The following is an 18,408-nucleotide window of genomic DNA, read 5'->3' on the forward strand; positions in this document are numbered from 1 at the left end:
AAACCTAATTCCCGAATTTATACATTAATTGAAAGTGGGACCTTTGGGAGGTAATTAGGACTAGACAGTGTCATCAGAGTGGGACCTGCATGATGGTATAGTGGCTTTATAAGGAGAGGAAGAGAGACCTGAGCTAGCATACTTGCTCTGTCTCACCATGTGATGCCTCCTGCCATGTCATGATGCAGCAGGAAGGCCCTCATCAGATGCCAACAATGTGCTCTTGAACTTCCCAGCCTCCAGAACTGTAAGCTAAATAAATCTCTGTTCCTTATAAATCACAATCTGTGGTATTCAGTTATAGCAACAGAAAACAGGCTAAGACAATCACCCTATGAAGTAGGTAGTATTCTAATTATCTTAATTCACAGATCAAAAAATTAAGTCACTGAGAAATTAACTCATTTTTCGAAGGTCACATAGCTACAGGATTAGGCTTCAAACCCAAGTCTGTTTAAAGCAAAAGTCTGTGCCTCTAAGCTATAACCATCTCATGGTAATTTCCCAAACATTCACTTCCAGAAGCAATCATTGAGTATACTGCTCCACTGTGGCTTAGCATATGTTCCTGGTTATTGTTATGTAATTTTCTTGTGCATGTCTTATTTACCTCAGCGATATCTACAAACTCCTGGATTACAGGAACTCTTCTTTATACCTCTTTGGATCTTCAGCAATTAGCATAGTGCCCTCTTCAATATGAACTTTGTTCTTCATCCATATCTGATATAATAATAGCATTTGTCTTGAAAGAAATGCAAGTACAGGTTGATTGCATGCTACAAATGAATATCTGATTTATATGTACACAATGTTTTATTCACTGATATTATCATTTTTGAAATATTTGAAAACTGATGAGATGAAAGGGTTTACATTCATCATTATTTCTCAAACAAATATTTATCCATATTTACACTTAAAAGGTACTCTTTTGAGCATTGGATAAATACAAAGATAAATCAAATGCAGATGTTTGCCTTAAAAATTTACAATTTAGTAAAGAAAATAAGGCATATAGATAAATGACTAGGAAGTAAAATTAGTTATGTAAGAAGGGCATATATTCCTTTCAGTTGGGCCCTGAGAATGGGTAGAATTTGGGCAAGAGAAAATGGGTAATGGCATTCCAGGCAGAGAGGTCAACCTGAGCAAAGTCACAGAGGTAGCAAAGGAGCCTCTACATGGAGAACCATGGTTCCCAGTCTAGAGGAAGTGGGGAGCAGAAGGAAGTGAAGTTAAAGAGGTAAGTCATATCAGGGTGGCCTCAATAGCAGGCTAAGATGTCTAAGTTTGGCCTTATGTGTTTGGGAAGAGGTGTGATAGTAAGAGATTTGCTTAATGCAGAAAATTAATACTGTAGCAACCTGACTGAAAGAAAAAGAGCTGCAGAAGGGAGACACTTGGGGGATGAGTGGAGGCAAATGCTTTCAATTATGGTGGAGGTTATCAATACTTTTTGCCTATGAGTCCCCAGTAACAAACTATAGTTATTTACCCTCTAAATTATAAGTAGGATTAATAAAATATTGAACATAAAATGTTCTATGATCTTTTGAAGAAATGTTTGTAATAGATGCTCTCTTAAATTAACAATTCTGGAAGCAACCAGTCAGCCCTGTATTGCATCTCCTCACTTTCATGACCGTAGTTCTTTGTTTACATATCTATTACAGAATTTGTCACAATCTTTCATTTAGAATTACTTGTATATATGGTAATCATTAGATTGTCAACTTCTGCAGGACAGGAAACATAGTACAGAGGACATTGTCTAGAAAATAATCCGTAGTTGATAAATGTTTGTTAAATCAGAAGTCATTTCTACTTTTTATTGATGCATCTAGGTTTTTTCCATCCATTGATTTGTTGAACAAACATTGATTTCCTACTATATACAGAACCTAAAACTAGGCAGCAGGGATATAGAAATTAAAAACACATTTTCAATTTTGAAGACACTGACAGTGAAGAGCAGGTAAACTATTAATTATAACACAGTTATAAATGTTGTAATAGAGATAGTCACAGTTAAGAAGCCTTCTAACTTAGCTGGGAGCATTGAAAAGCTTCTCAGAAACTGAAACCTGTAGGATGAGAAGAAACAACACAGGAAGATAAGGTTATCAAAAATCTTTGTATAGCATCCTATAAATAATCTATGTTTCCAAATACTCTGTAGTTTCAAATTAAAGACAATTCTTTTACTCAATTCATTCCTGATTTACTTACATCCCTTATCCTTGAAGGACAAGACTGTTGAGGGCACACCTTCTCTCTTTTTATTTTATATACCATAGCTTTGGAGGCAGACAGACCCTGGGTTTGATTTTCAGCTCTTCTGCTTATTAAACCACTAGATATTAAATTTCTCACCTGCATAATGGCAAAGGTACCTCCCTTTCAGGTTTGTTGGGAGGATTAAATGAGAGCACTTATGTAAGACACCTATCCAAGTTCACTCTAGCTCTCCCTCTCCACCTCCACCTCACCCCCACCTTGAATGATTCATTACTCCCTGGTCTCTCCCAACCCAGCCCCATACCCTCTAGTTCACCTTAGTATCTCAAAAGAATATCTTCAAGATGTGGTTTCTGTAGTGCCAGGTTCGGCAGTGGCAAGTGGGAAAGGAAGAGGGAGAGAAATTCTTGTGCTTTGATGTGGTATTCATGCTACATATTGAAACACTCTTTTAATTATGTCATCCTCTACTCAGAAGCTCTCAGGATCTCCCCAATTGTTATAGTTCACATAAGTTTCTATTCTTAACCCTTAGGTTTTGCATAATGTAGCCTCATTCCTTCCACCCCAAATTATTGCCCATACTTTCTGCTATGCTCTGAGTGTTTGTCTTCCCCAAAGCTCATGTGGGAGCTTGATTCCCAATGTGGTAGTGTTGAAAGGTGGAGATGTTAAGAGGTCATTGGATTGTGAGGACTGTACTCTCATGAATTAATTAATATATTCATGGAGTATGAGTCAATGGTTTAACAGATTATTGTGGGTGTGGACTGGTGGCTTTATAAGGAGAGCAAATGAGCACATTAACAAGCTCTCTCACCGAGCCCTCACCATGTGATTGCCTGTGTTGCCAGTGGAGTCTGTAGTGAGTCCCTTGTTTCAATTCCTTTCTAAATAACTAACATGGGATGAAATATATTTGGTTAGTGTTAAAAATAGGCTAGAATTAGATTTTTTAAAAAAAGATTCCTCACTCTCAAACCTTGTAGTGACAAAACCATGTAACTTCAACAACTGTATGCCACATAAAACTTCTCAGATTAAGCAAATATTTGTTCAGCAATAATTCTTAGCTTTCAATCTATATGGACCAAAACCTATAAAATTCACATTGGTAAAATCATTGTCCAAAGGAGCTGAAAGAGAAAACACAGAGAGGAGATTAGAATTTGCTTCTAGAATGGAATAACTTATTTTTCCTAGAAATTTCTACAAAGATGCTCCTCTGCTTCTATTAGAGGCAGACTTCCTCAATCAAGAATTTGACAGTCATATTTTGCTGGCTGAGTTTTTGGAAAAATAGTCAAGAACAAAACAGGAAGCACAAATGGTAAGTGCTGAGTTCTCAGAGCTGTATGCTCTGCTGGGCAGTGTCACAGTGTGAGCCAGGCATACCCAGTAATTTTGATATAAGCAAAATCAGTCTTTCCTTAAAAAAGCAATTGAACACTTGACTAATCTTCTTATGCTCCTAGTATGGAAAGATCATGCTTCTTCATTACCAGCTTCATTGATCTAAGTGTATGGGGTCCAATCTATGGTCCACACTTCCTGGAAGACCAGAGAGTTCGCTCAATCCATATGTATGCCAAATGATTTTTGTAGAATGAATAAAATAGAATATCTTTTAGAAATGTGTACTTGTGACAGTTAGTTCTATGTGTCGACTTGGCTAGGCTATAGCACCTAGTTGTTTAATCAAACACTAAATAACCTGTTTGATTTGATCTAGGTGTTGTTATGAAGTTATTCTGTAGATACAGTTAACATCTACAATCAGTTGACTTTAACTAAAGGAGATCAACTTCCATAATGTGGGTAGGCCTCATACAATCAGATGAAAAGTCTTAAGAACAAAATTGTAATTCTCTGAGGAAGAAGGAATTCTGCCTCAGGACTGCAGCATCAACTCCTGCTCAAGAGTTTCCAGCCTTCTAGCCTGCCCTAAAATTTTGTGCTTGCCATCCCCCATAATCACATAAGCCATTTGTGGCAAAAATACTGGTTCAGTTTCTCTGGAGAACTCTGATACAACATTATTTTTCAAAGTAGATACTATTGAGGTTTAAAGACATAAATTGTTTGCAAATATATGCCTATGTAATAATGTTTGTCATTATATATTTTCACAATCAATAAATAAATACTAAAATAAAAGAACTACCAAGAGAGTTCTGCAAAATTTTAAGACATAAATCAAGTGTTCTTATACTAAGAAAGTTTTGGAAAATTTGGAAAATAAGATGACCCACTGAGTTCAGAGACTAACTTTCACCAACTGTGTAGAGTAGTAAAACAGATCCTATGCATGGCTCTTAAGAGTTGGAGAAAAGTGAGACCCTGAGGCTCAGAGTTCAAAATCATAGGCTAACTCCAGGCAACTAATAGGTTGGGGATTACATGGGCTGTCATATGATCCAAAGCCCTTTAGTTTTGCTGTATCACTTATCATTGTATTTCAGTTGTCCATATTCCTTCAGAGGTGACAAGAGAGTAGGGATTAATCTCCACTAACAAAACAAATAATAACTACCATATCTTGAGCACATCCTATGTTCTGTGCACTCTTTATAGATTATCCCATGTATACAGGTTATTCTCAAAACCCTGTATGATTGGAATTATTTGTAACAGCTTATTTTACACAGGGAAACACTGGATCTTTGAAAAGTAAATGCCCAAAGTGTCTATTGTTTTATGTTGGTAATCTAGCACTCATCAGGGTTCTTAACATACTGTAGGCACTCATTAAATATTTGGTGAATGAAGAAATACAATCCTCTAAAGAAAATTTGATATAAGACATTTATCTAAAAATGAGGAAATTGAGACTAAGACATGTTTAGTGATTTGTTCCATATAGCACAGTAAGTTAATGGCACAGTCAGGACCCGAAGCCAGTCTCTTTTAACTATTAGTCCAGGATATCAAAGATTTAACATTTCTGTTCCCAGTAGCTGTAGCTTCCCAGGCCCTTTGCCCTTCTCAAAATTTCCTTGTAGCAACTAACCAAATGTCATGTTTGATCTCTCAGAAAGTGGGAGAAAAAGCTAGCAGCTGTTTTAGCCTATGGATGGAAAAAAACTAGGTGCTACTCACCACGACAATGGGCGAATGACCCCAAAGGCATTTGAGAGATCTTCTAGATTACCACACACATTACAGGCCCAGAGTGCCAGGGTCTTGAAGACAGAATGGTTTCAGAGGAGCACCTAAGGTGCCCAAGGGAGTTGGGGCTCATTTTCCAGGGTTGCCTCAGGTTTCTGCCTCAAACTCCACTCTTGGTACTAACTTCTGTCTTAGTGCATTTGTGCTGATATAACCAAATAGATTGGATAATTTATTAAGAACAGAAATTTATTTCTCACAATTCTGGAGGCTTGAAAGTTTGAGATTAAGGTGCCCACAAGTTTAGTTGTCTGGTGAGAGCTGCATCCTCCAGAGGGAAGTAATACTGTCTCCTCACATGGTGGAAGGGCAAGCAGGCCAAATGCCACATGTAACCTTTTTTATAAGTGCCTTAATCCCATTCACAAGGGAGGAGCCCTCATGGCAGAATCAGTGATTTAAGGCTCTACCTCTTCATACTCTCCCATTGGCAACATTTGAATTTTAAAGGTGACACATTGACACCATAGCAGTAGCTAATTCCTCCCTCTTGTCCACCCCCAGAAACCACCCTGTCTTAGTCTGTTTTGTGCTGCTATAATAGAATACCTGAGATTGAGTAATTTATAAAGAAAAGAAGGTTTATTTAGCCCACAGTTCTGGATGCTGGCAAGTCCAAACTTGGGTGGCCACATCTGGTTGGCTTGTGGCGAGGACTTCACACTGCATCATAACATAGCATAGAAGCAGAAGGGCAAGTTATCACATGCTAAAGAGACCAAACATGAGAGGTAGCCTTGCTTTATAACAACTTGCTTTTGTAGTAGATAAGCTAGTCCCACAAAGCTAGAACTCACTCCTTTGAGATTGCATTTATTCCTTTTTAAAGACCTAATCACCTCTTAAAGGCACCACCTCCCAATGGGAACCAAGCCTCAACATGAGTTTTGGTGGGAACAAGCCACATCCAAACCATGACACACTGCTACCCAGGACAAAGGCAGTTCCCAACAAAATAGGTCATTAATTATTTCATTCTTCTCTTGATGGAAAACAACAAACACATAAATAAACAAACATAAAAACCCTCTCCTAACACATCAGATAATAAGCTATTTATTTGAGTTTAGACATCTTAGTTAAGACCTCCTAGGAAGTACAATGTTTGGGCAGAACATATATAACTTCCCTCAAAAAACCTGGGAAGACCCCAAAAGTTGTGAGTGTTCTCTGGTCAGGGGTCTATAAAAGGATGATACAAATATCTCCTAAGATGTTAAGTTCCCAAGTCAGGTACCATTTTTAGAAGTGTTAGCTGAAAATCCAATTTTTGGTGAGAGAAACTTTTTTAAAAGGGTAATGGTGTGAGTCACAAGGCCCAGAGTTAAATTAAAGATTCATGGTAGTCTTTGCATCAGTTGAATAAGTAGTTTTGGAAACAAAAAAACAAATGTCTTAAGTGTATATATTGGGGAGAGGATAAGAGGATAAGAGAGCCTCTAATTCAGAAATAAAAAACTGGGGTTGGAAAAAAAAAGCATAGGGCTCCAAACTCTCAGAAATACTAGAATTAACAAATCTCCTGGCCATTGAAACTTCTGAGTTTTCCCAAGTATAAATTACTATTCATGTGTCTTACAAAGGCCTCTAAGCTGTAACCTGGATAAAGTCATTGCTGGAGCCCACCAATTGATAAGCAATTGTCTGTCATAAAGATAAGTGTGTTTCACATTTTAAGAGTAGAGAGAAAGGAGCTATAAGCTTTTTTCTTTCCATGTTACACTTCTTACTGTGTAATGGAGGTGAAAAAAAGATTACTCAAAGCAGCATGAATGCAATGAGAAGCCCAAAGGGACCGTATCTCAGCAACTCCTCTGATACAAGGAGAAAACTGGGTACAGCCCCAATTCAAAGTTAGCTTCTGTTTTTTATTGTAAAGACAAGGAATTTTCACAAGAAAAATCAGTTGATTCAATCATTTCAAAAGGACACAAAGACATGGGCAGTGTGACAAAAGTTATCTATGGCTTAGTATAGCTTAAAAATGGAAACTAGTAACATCAGTAAAATTAACAATGTGACATTAAAAAATAAAATTTGTGAAAAACAAAGTTGGTCAAACTGTGATCATTATCTAAAATATAACCTCTCCTCCAATGATTTAAGCAAAAGTTACATTCTTATGATTAAATCTAAGTATAATTGTCTCTAAAGTTTCCACCAACAAACAGCTTGCTCTTAGCTAACATTTTTTCACATTTTTTCCTTCAGCAATTCTTTCAAATCTCTTAACAGGATTGGTATGACAACCACCTGTTACCTCCAAAATCATTAAAGTATACAATCCCATGCCTGAGTAGTGATTAGAGTTGATTAGATGGACTGTTGCCATGCTACCTGTGGGCTTTCGCCCCCTGGCCAGAGACTGTTGCCTCATACATGCATTACCTAAAAACCCTATTCTAAAAATCAAATGAGAATCAAGATTTCCAACGTTCTACATTTCCAAGATCTGATTCTTGCCCTATAGAGATTATCTTCTTCCATGTAGAAATGTGGCCTATGAAATTACACCTCCTTTGACAACCAAATGTATTAAGCCTTGACTCTCAAAATCCTCTAGTTTAAGTGGAAAAGCTTAGCTATATCCTCAACCCACCGTTACTAAAATAAGCTTATCTGTTCACTACATCTCAGCCTCAGTGGTCTTCTATGAATTATTCCAGGACCTGGAGCCCCCACCTGTACCAGAGGTTTTAGAACTTGCTTTCTTCACCTGAATGGTTTCTTCTTACTGCTCAGGGTTACCTAAATCTATTCTGAAGAGGTTTCTCTGCTACACTGTCTAAATTAATTCTTTTTACCTGTTATTCTTACCACAAACATATTTGTTTTCTTCATAGTTCTTACTTCAATTTCTATTTTTTGTTTGCTTCTTTATTTCTATTTCCTTTTGTAGAGAGTAAACTCAGTGAAGTTAGGAATCTTTATATCCCCAGGGTCTAGCAGAATATTTGGCATATAATAGGTGTTCAATAGATATGGATTAAATGAATGTTCTAGCTCAGAAATATAAATGCACAAAAATAAAAATTGAACATTTATGTTTGGTCTGCACTCTTGTAGGCCTGGTGTATGTCATAAGTCTGTTTTTCCTTTACAGCTATATTGGTTTGGACCATTTTATCCACAATTTTTCCAGAAGACATTATTGGGTGCAAGTTTTTCAGTTTAACATATAGTTCAGTACCATGCAGGGTTGTGATTCATGAGAGACCTTAAGGGTTAAAAAGAACCAGGTTACTCTTTGTTGGTTGTGTGCTCTTATGCTAATTACTTAACTTACTTAAATTACTGAAGTTAATTACTTTAGTTTCCTCATCAGTTAAATAGACATAATAATATTTAAAAGGGTTATTTCCAGGATAAAATGAAAAGACATATAAAATTCTTAATATAATGTCTCACACTTTATAAAAACTCAAAAAATGGCAACTGTTTCTCTGATTATTCTGACAGTAGCTATGTAGTTATCATAAATCTGCAAGCAAAACATTCACATGCTTTTCTTTCTCTACATGATATTTAAACAATTTTTAAAATGCTAAATATAGCAAGAAACATAATAGTATTTCCAAAGAAATTCTAGATATATTACAAGAAGATATCTTATTCCCACTTTTCAGAATGTATATCTCAAATTTTAATGCCCTGGTCCTTTCTAACCCTTGATACCTCCCATATGGTATTAGAGGTTTTTCCTCTGTGCTTTATGAAATGCTTGGAGGACATTTTCGAAAAACCAGTGATTACTTAATAGTAAATACAGATTTTCATTCAGTAACCAATTTGCTAACAACTGAGATCATAGAATTGCCACATGAGCACCGCTGTTACCCTTTTGCAGCATCCCTTTCTATAATCTCAAATTTCTCCATTAGATGAAGTTGTGATGCTTACAGTTTATTTCTCCTATCTTAGGCCTTTTTTCCCCGTTGAAATTCAGTGAAATACTTTTTAAGATAATGCAGTCTTCCACCAATACCTCAAGAATGACTGCAACCTACAGTCCCGCTAATTACATGTCCTCCAAAACTCAACTCCAAATCTTTCAGCATTCTTCTGAATGTTTTAAACTCACTTCTTTCAGTGATATTTTGTGACCCCAATCAGCAAATGTTACTGAAGTAATCTCAAAACAGTAGGAAAGGAACCAAATTTGTCAAGAGCTAGTGTTCTACCCATATATCACATTAGCAAATTTTAAAAATTCCATTTGCAAGTAGAAAATCTTGTTGGTGAGACATTTATAAGAGAATATTCTTTCCCATACACATTTAAATTGAAAAAATCAGAAGTGAAAAGAAGATTGTTTTTTCATATCTAAAGTATAAAAGAGGACAATGATACCAACAGTAAAGTCAACACTGGGTATAGGAAATTCCTGTGTGTGATATAACAGGTAAGAGTACATAACAAAGTTAGAGAAAAATATTGCCTGTTAATACAGTGCAATCTTTAAAAATGTGCCTTATGGGAAAAGAGTAACATACAAAAACTAGAAACAAATTGATACTATCATCTAGAATGTTGCCACAGTGTCCTTTCTTTTCTGGCTTGCTTAATTAATAGGAGAGTTTGAAAATGGTAAGTTGCCTTCTAAGGTTATCTTAACACCATCCACAGAAGATCTGCCAGTTTTCTGTGCCTGCACATGCAAGTGAAAAAAAAAAAAAAAAAATCTCTGGACCCTTCACTTAATTTGCCCTGCCCCAACTTTATTCCTAGTAGGGAATGGGTATACTGGCATAATAAAACATAAAGCTGTTCTTTGAAATGCAAAAAAATATTACCAAGAGAGAGAAGGGTTTACTTGTCTTGTAGACAAATAAGACTGTGAAATTTTGCACCAAACAGGGTTTTGGAGATAAACCCTTCCAGTCATTGCAGGGCATGAACCAAAGCTTACAGAGTTAAAAACTGGTGAATTATCAGATGAATGCAAACAGTATGTGGAGCCAGACTCAGGCTTAATCATAAGTTTTGTGGCCAAAAGTTTTGCAGGTTGTGTCCAAATATTCCAGACCATTTGCAGAATGGTTTATTTTAATTGTGTCAAATAACTCTGAAACTAATATTTTCAATAACTGAAATAGGACACAGTAGCTACAGAATATTTTTATTTAATAGTTTCTGCTCCACCAGTGAATGTGTCTCTCTTAGAGAGGACTATTAAGGGTGCTATTATTATAATAGCATAATTGAATGGTCAGAAAAGATCAGCTTCTATCACTAGGCCTGTGTAGATACAGTCATAATCTGAGGCCAAAGACTTTATCCATACTGACCATTAATTGTGGTAAATAACAGATAATTCTAATTTTAAAAGAAAACAAATATATACAGGATAAAGATAATAAAGACTAATCTGGACCAACTTCTTAAGCTGATCAGCTTCATTACAAAATTACCCAGTTCTATACTTCCTTTTATTTATATAGACCAGTCTTAGTGTATAAAAAATAAGAGCCCCTCTTTTTTGATAAAACAAAGTTTTATAATGTTGAGAAAATTTATGAATTACAAGTATTTGGCTCTCAGTTTAAAACTGAGTCTCCCATTATTTGTCTATTTTCCTTAGGATGGCATTTTCCCATTTCTGAACATTACTACCGCTATAGGCTATTCAATAAAAATATTATTTCCTCTATATAAATGTCTGTTCTGATTTACTTTTATATTGTTTCTTTAACCCTGATTTAGTTTTATTCTATGGCAATGTTTTGAGCTGAATAAGGTACCTTTATACGGCATTATACCCATAAGAATTACTGATGCGACGATGTCACAGTTTTAAGCCAACTGCAGCAATGATTAAAATAAAAGAATAAGAAGAAAAGAGTTAATGTTACTGAAAAATATGCCTTTTAAACATCTAACCCTTAGTGGATACTATTCTCTAAGTATGAGAATAAACCGTATGCTTAAATCGTGTACTTCAGCCCAGCAGTCAGTAGGAATAACCTTTGAAAATTGAAATATTATTAAACTAGTATACTATAATAAATAGAATAGCTTTGTGACCACAACATTTGTGGTTACTTTAATTACCAGACAAAGTATGCTGTAAAAACACTTGCATGATTTCTCTCTGGAACAAAGGCATTTGCTGAAATGCCCTAGCCAGCAAGAAATGGTAATATTCAGATGAGGTATGACCTTTAAGCAAGGAGTGACCTTCAAGCAAGTACTAGTCAGAGGTAAGCAGTGGTTCTATTACAGCAGAAAAGCTCAGCATAGGCAAACTGAACTGAACTAAAATGAATGGGATGGAATGCAATAAATGAATCAGAAGAGCTTTTCTTATAAGTCTATCCCAATGAATATCACCAAGTATACTGTGAAGAAACACTTAGGGAATTGTACAAATCTTCAACATTAAATATCAAGGAGAATCTTTCCCTTTCCTATGTTCCCCAAAGAAATTCAATTTGCCCAGAGATCCCAGGGCAAATTCTCATAATCCAAACTTTGCCAAAAGGCAAGTGTTCATGTCACAAAAATAAATGGTTGTATTTTCCAGCAAATGAAACTTCATGTATTAGATTGACTAATTAGAGCTAAGTGGGGCCACATACTAGAAATCTTGAAATTCTCTCAGGAAATAATGATGGAATATGGTATCACAAAAAATAAGAGATAAAGCATCATTTGGGGGACCACTGACTTACAAAACAATTTGCCTCCTTTTCCTGATGGGATACAGAAGAAGTTAATGATAACCGGTAAGATATAAGTCCCTCCACACAAACCACTTATGGAGCTTAGCGGAATGACCTTCTGGGCTAGGGATTTGCAGGTAATCTTTCTCCTCCAAAATTCACAATTTAAGCTTTCACCACCTCCATGTCAGGTCAAAGTGCCTCACAAAGTATAAAACATGGAAAGCATAAAAGAGTGAATTGAGATTCTAACTAGAGAGAATTTATAAAGTTCGGTATCTATTATCCAACTGTTAACAAATGTAACTTAATATCTATTCTAAGTTTATTGACAGAGTACCTTCTCTGTAAGCCACAAAGTTGGCACTTGAAAAAGGGCTGATAGAGTTCAGGCTGTATGGGATCTCATCACTAGTAGTTCTTAATGCTTTTTATTTATTATTCTGCATGATGTGATGTGATCTGTTTCACTTTTATCTGTAAATGTAATACTATCTCCAAATTCTTACAGGTTCTAAGAATGTGAAAGATGATTTGCAGGTATTCTTCTAGTCTATTTTAATGTAAAACACCCCCACCTTCACTTTTGAAGATTTCCAATCAAAATGTGCAAAGAGAGGGAAGTACTCTGAAAGTATGGAACTCTTCAAGAAAAATACAGGCCTGTGTGGCGCATAGTATGCAGGTTTAGGATAGTATCAGGGAAGTAAGAGCTTAGGAGTTGCAGAGAAAAGCACCAGGATGTGAGAGATAAATATAACAAAAGGCGCAGCAGATGCCAAACACAAACTTTGTCCATTTCCAAGCTATGCTTACAGATCATCTTGTACCTGTTAAATTAAGTTTGGCCTAAAAGTTTCTCCTAGCTTGACGTGTAAATAGACTATAACCTACTTTTATGAAAAGTAGCCAAGTCCCAGACAATTACAGACAACTGACTGTTGAAACTATGTTCAAATAAGGCAAATGCCCATCTGTAAGCAATCCAACTGTGTCTGTACCTCACTTCTGTTTTCTCTACATCACTTTCCTCTTTCTGTCTATAAATCTTACTCAACCACATGGAAGCCCCCTAGCCACTCTGAACCTATTCTGGTTCTGGCAGCTACCTAATTTGCAAATTGTTCTTTGCTCAATTAAACTGTGTTAAACTTAGTTTTTCTAAAGTTTTTCTTTTAACATACCCGATAAAGTGGGGGTTTTGTATGGATATCTTTCATTAACCCCAATTTTCAGCCTACTGCCTATTATGGCTTCTAATCCTGTCTATTAATTTGCCTATTTTATCAATTTAATAGGTTTTGTGAACTAGTATATAAATAGGTTTTTTTTGTGGAATCATTTGGGAATTCAATCACTACTTACCGTATTACTCCTATAAATAAATTGAAGTTCATGATTAAAATAATAAAATATAACAAACTCTGCTTAAAACTCAAGAGACTGGGAGATGAGGAAATGGGGAGTTATTGTGTAAAGGGTACAGAACTTTAGTTTTGCAAGATGAAAAGAGTTCTGAAGACAGATGCTGATGACGGTTGCACAATATGAACGTAGTTAATATCACTTACCTGTGCACTTAAATATGGTTAGGATGGTAAGTTTTATGTTACATGTGTTTTGCCGTAATAAAAAAATTCAGAAAACAAAGGTCAGGGGCTAGATGATTTAGTACATCCTTATGACTAAAATCATCTGTACCTAATTCAAAGTCAAAGAAAAGTTACAAAAAAGGATCTTTGCACATATTGCATGCAATTTACCAATCTGGCAACAGCACTCTTTATCAAATAGGATTTCCTTTGTTTGCATCTGTTTGCTCAAAATGAAAACACAATCTTCTTAACTCCCTGGTCAGACCCCAGAATAGTAAGGTTTTATATCTATCACTTAATCTGCATCTTAATTAAACCATTAAATGCTATCTCAGTGCATACAGAAATTAGCTATGCTTTCTCTATCTTCTTTTCATGTCAAGATTTCAATCGGAAATTTAAAAAATTCCCCCTTTCAATAAAAGTCTAAGAAGTGGCCAATAAAAGCCAGAGTCTGGGATTTATAGATTAACTTCCATTCTAAGATTTGCCTTTTTCCTTATGGCTTATAAAGTTATTTATTCAAAGATTAATCATTCCATTCCCAAAGGAGATTTTACAAATGAGTTTTCAGTGTTCTTTATCAAAAATTATTGTAATTTATCCATAGTTCCTAGAGGACAGGGAGCAATTAATGTCTCCATCACATAGAATGCTAGATGGAAGAACTAGGATGTTTAAAAATAAATTAGAATGCGACAGCATGTTGCATTGCAGATAAAGAGTAAATCATATTGCTACCCTCTGGCTTGGATCCTGGTCCCTGTAATTTGAACCCCTCCTCCCCCAAAATGACTCTTCCCTTTCTGTGATGTCACTTCTTTATTACATGCCCTCTTAAACATTCCAATGACTTTTCATATATCTTCCTTATGCAATCAACATATTCATTATAATCATCTATTTAATTGTCTGTCTCTTCCTTTAAACTGTGAAATGGTATTAATTTCACACTCTTCTCTGTGTTAGTTTCAGGTACTATCATATTGGTACTAGCATATTGGTTAGTGTACTGTTGGGATTAAACATATAAGAAGGAAGAAAAAATATTTAGTATATTTAAGTTATTATTCAAAGTTTTTTACATTTGCTAAATTCTCAAATCAACATTATGATGTAGGTACTATTATTATCCTTCTTTATAAGTGAGGAAACTGAGGCACAGACAAGTTAGGTAAGCTGCATACATTTACAGAGGTAGTAAGTAGCTCTGGTGACTATGTGCATAAAACCATGATAAACTGAATGAGCAGAATAATGAGAACTGAAAAGCACCCTACACCCAGATCCCTGGGTCACTTTAAAGTCTAACACATGAAGGGCTATATGAAAAAGAAGACTATTCCTTGCTCTCCCCCACCCCCACCCCCAGCTCTTTGTATTAAACTAGTAAAAAACCTTTACTGATGAATAAATTTAAAGGGGACTTGGATTATCATCATGCAACCAGAGATAATCAGTTTACATTCTGATACCAATCCTTTCAAACTACCTTCCACACAAGAAAAAAAAAAAAAAACACCAATTTTTATACCAAATGGGATCATGTATTCTTTAATAATCTGCTTTTGTATCTTAACTTTATATTGTGCACATCTTTCCACAGCAAGAGATATAAATTTTCACCATCATTTTTAATAGCAGGGAAATAAAATTGTCTTTAAATGTCTTTAAAAATCCCAGTATTACCTATGTGTACATTTCAATAGGTCAGAATAGACATGAGAAAACTTAAAGATGGTCTGAAAAGCAGAGGTGTTAGGTGAAAGAGGGAAAGCTGAGGTATGGGAATATCATTGACAGGAAATTAACAGCAGGCAAGACAGAAGGAAGTTAAGGGCTATGACTGGCCCCAACAGCCAAGCAGGACGTGGTGATTGTGGTGGTAGAAACAAAGAAGGGTGGTTATGAGAGGGCAAATACATCACATTTGCAGCTAGCTTCACGAGCATGTGATGATTCACTAGTTTCACTAAAAACTCCCATTAGACACAAAGAGCCAAATGGCTTTTAGAACACCTTCGAGACACTGGTTAAATATAGTTGGTCATTTAGACAAGAGAGGCAAAATCTTTGGCACTTTTTACTTCCTTCTCAAAATGGTTGTGCCTTTTTGGCTTAGAAATAATGTCAAAAATATCCTACCATTGAGACTAATATGTAGAAGAGCCTAGGTCAAGGATGCTTAGCTATAATTGAATATATGAATAGCACAGAGGATGACAGCATTATGTGCCAAATTTTAGACAAATTCATAATGCGTGTGTATTTGAACATCTTGGACATGAATGGAGCAGGTGCTGAAGACGTGCCTTGACAGGAAGGGAGCAAGAAGGAAAGATACAGAGAACACTCACAAAGCAGTGCACATTTTCCTGTGACACTACCCGAATGGCACTTAAATTGTACATAAAACACTTTTACAAGCAGATCTCCTTCCAAGGAAATGAAAAGACAAGCTTAATCTGTAGGGAAATAAAACTTCCTGGGGTGAGGCCTCAGACAATTGGTTTTAAAGGTTCATTCTTTTTCAATTGTGGTATTTTGTTTTAACGAGGCACATGAAACGCTTCGATTTACCCCTTGGCCACCTTAAAACCTTGTTTTAATTTCCATATGTCCTTAATAGGGTTCTTAGTAAAGAGAGATTCCTTCATTTTTATGAAAAGTCAGCCATGTAAAGGAGTTCAAGTGTCATGAAGAAGAGAATTCGCGGATCACTAACTGGGAAAGTAACCATAGCATCGACAGAGGGAGTCTACCAAGCCCTATGGTAAGAAGTAGCCAAGGTCCTAAATTTAGTATGCACCTGGTTTGGTTGATATCCTCTTCAAAGTCTATGTTTGCAAATGAAAGCAATGAAGTGATTATTTTCCACATATTTCACACCTCTCCTCTCTTCCTGAACATCCAACACTGCCCCTCTCCACTTCACTCCTATCTCATTACATGGAGGAAATAAGAAAAACAAAATCAGAGGAGCACCACCGTGAGGGCTAACAACATCCCTTCCTCTACAGTTCATCAAACAGATGGTTCTGGTTTCTAAGGATGGAATAACCCCTTGTTTTAGTCCATTTTGTGTTGCTATAACAGAAATACCTGAGACTGGGTAATTTATAAAGGAAAGAGGTTTATTTGGCTTACGATTCTGGGACAGCTGCATCTGGCATGGGCCTCAGGCTGCTTCTACTCAGGGTGGAAAAGTGGCAGGCAGCCAGTGGGTACAAGCAGATCACATAGCCAAAGGAAGCAAGAGAGAGAGGGGAGGTGTCAGGGTCTTTTTAAGTGATGAGCTCTCATGGGAACTAACAGAGTGAGATCTCACTCATTAATCCCCCCAACGCCATGGAGAGCATTAATCCATTCATGAGGGATCCTGCCCCATGACCCAATCAGTTTCCAACACTGCCACAATGGGGATCAAATTTCCACATGAGTTTTGGCGGGGACAATACATCCAAACTCCATCACCCCTTTTGTGAGTCAATTTCACCTGTAAAATAAAGGGTTCTTATGAAAATTGAGGATTAAATAAATCAATACTTATAAAACACTCAGAACAGTTTCTGGTACATGATAAGCTATCTAAGTGTTAGCACTTTTGTTATGCACATAGAAATATAATTCAGTATTTACCATATTTTTTAAAACCCCTCTTTAGTGGCAGAGGCAACCCCTCCCCCAACCTTGGGCCCAGAGGGGAGCACCAACCCATGTGGCCCGACCCACCGAGGTAAGCCCAGCAGAACCGTGCAGCACTGGGGTCTCATTCTACGACCACAGATTCTGAAACAGGACCCAAGGTGGTTTAACATAACCACCACCACAACAACTGTCAAGCAAAGATAATTCACCACAACAGTAGCAACAGGGGCCACTTCACAACCTCAGTGTAATAGAAGAAGCAAACCCTTTAACAAATCACCAAACATCAATGAAAAAATACTAGAACTACAAATAAACAAGAAATAACACCACCAAAAGAATACAGTAATGCTCCAAAGTCAGACTCCATGAAACAGGGAATCCTAGAAATGTCTGAAAAAGAATTCTGAGCAATGATCTTAAGAAAACTTGAAGAAATAAAGGAAGACTCAATTACAGAACACAACAAAACAAGAAAAAATATCCAGAATATGAGGGAGGAAATCTACAAAAAGATTAATACCTTAAAAAAGAGTGTAGCAGAACTTCTAGAAATGAAAGATTCACTCAATAAAATAAAAAACACAACAGAGAGCTTGAGCAGCAGGGTAGAGCAAGCAGAAGAAAGAATTTCAGAGCCTGGTGATGGTCTTTTTGAAATAACTCAGGCAGACAAAAAATTTTTAAAAAGGAAAAAAGAATTTAAAATAATGAGGAAAATCTAAGAGAGATAGCAGACAATCTCAAGCACTCTGATATCCAAATTATGGGTATTCCAGAAGGGGAGGAGAAAGGAAGAGATATTGAAAACCTATTCAAGGAAATAGTAACAGAAAACTTCCCAGGTGTAGGGCAAGATACAGACTTTCAGATCCAGGAAATTCGAAGGTCCCCAAACAGATTCAATCCAAAAAGATCCTCCCCAAGACATTTTATAGTTAAGTTCACAAAGCTCAAAGACAAAGAGAGAATCCTACAAGCAGCAAGAGAAAAGTGTCAGGTCACTTATAGTGGAATCCCCATCAAACTAATAGCAGGCTTCTCAACCAAAACCCTAAAGACCAGAAGAAAATGGAATGATACATTCAAAATAC

Source organism: Cynocephalus volans, chromosome 1, assembly GCF_027409185.1.
Source record: "Cynocephalus volans isolate mCynVol1 chromosome 1, mCynVol1.pri, whole genome shotgun sequence".
Lineage (NCBI taxonomy): Eukaryota > Metazoa > Chordata > Mammalia > Dermoptera > Cynocephalidae > Cynocephalus > Cynocephalus volans.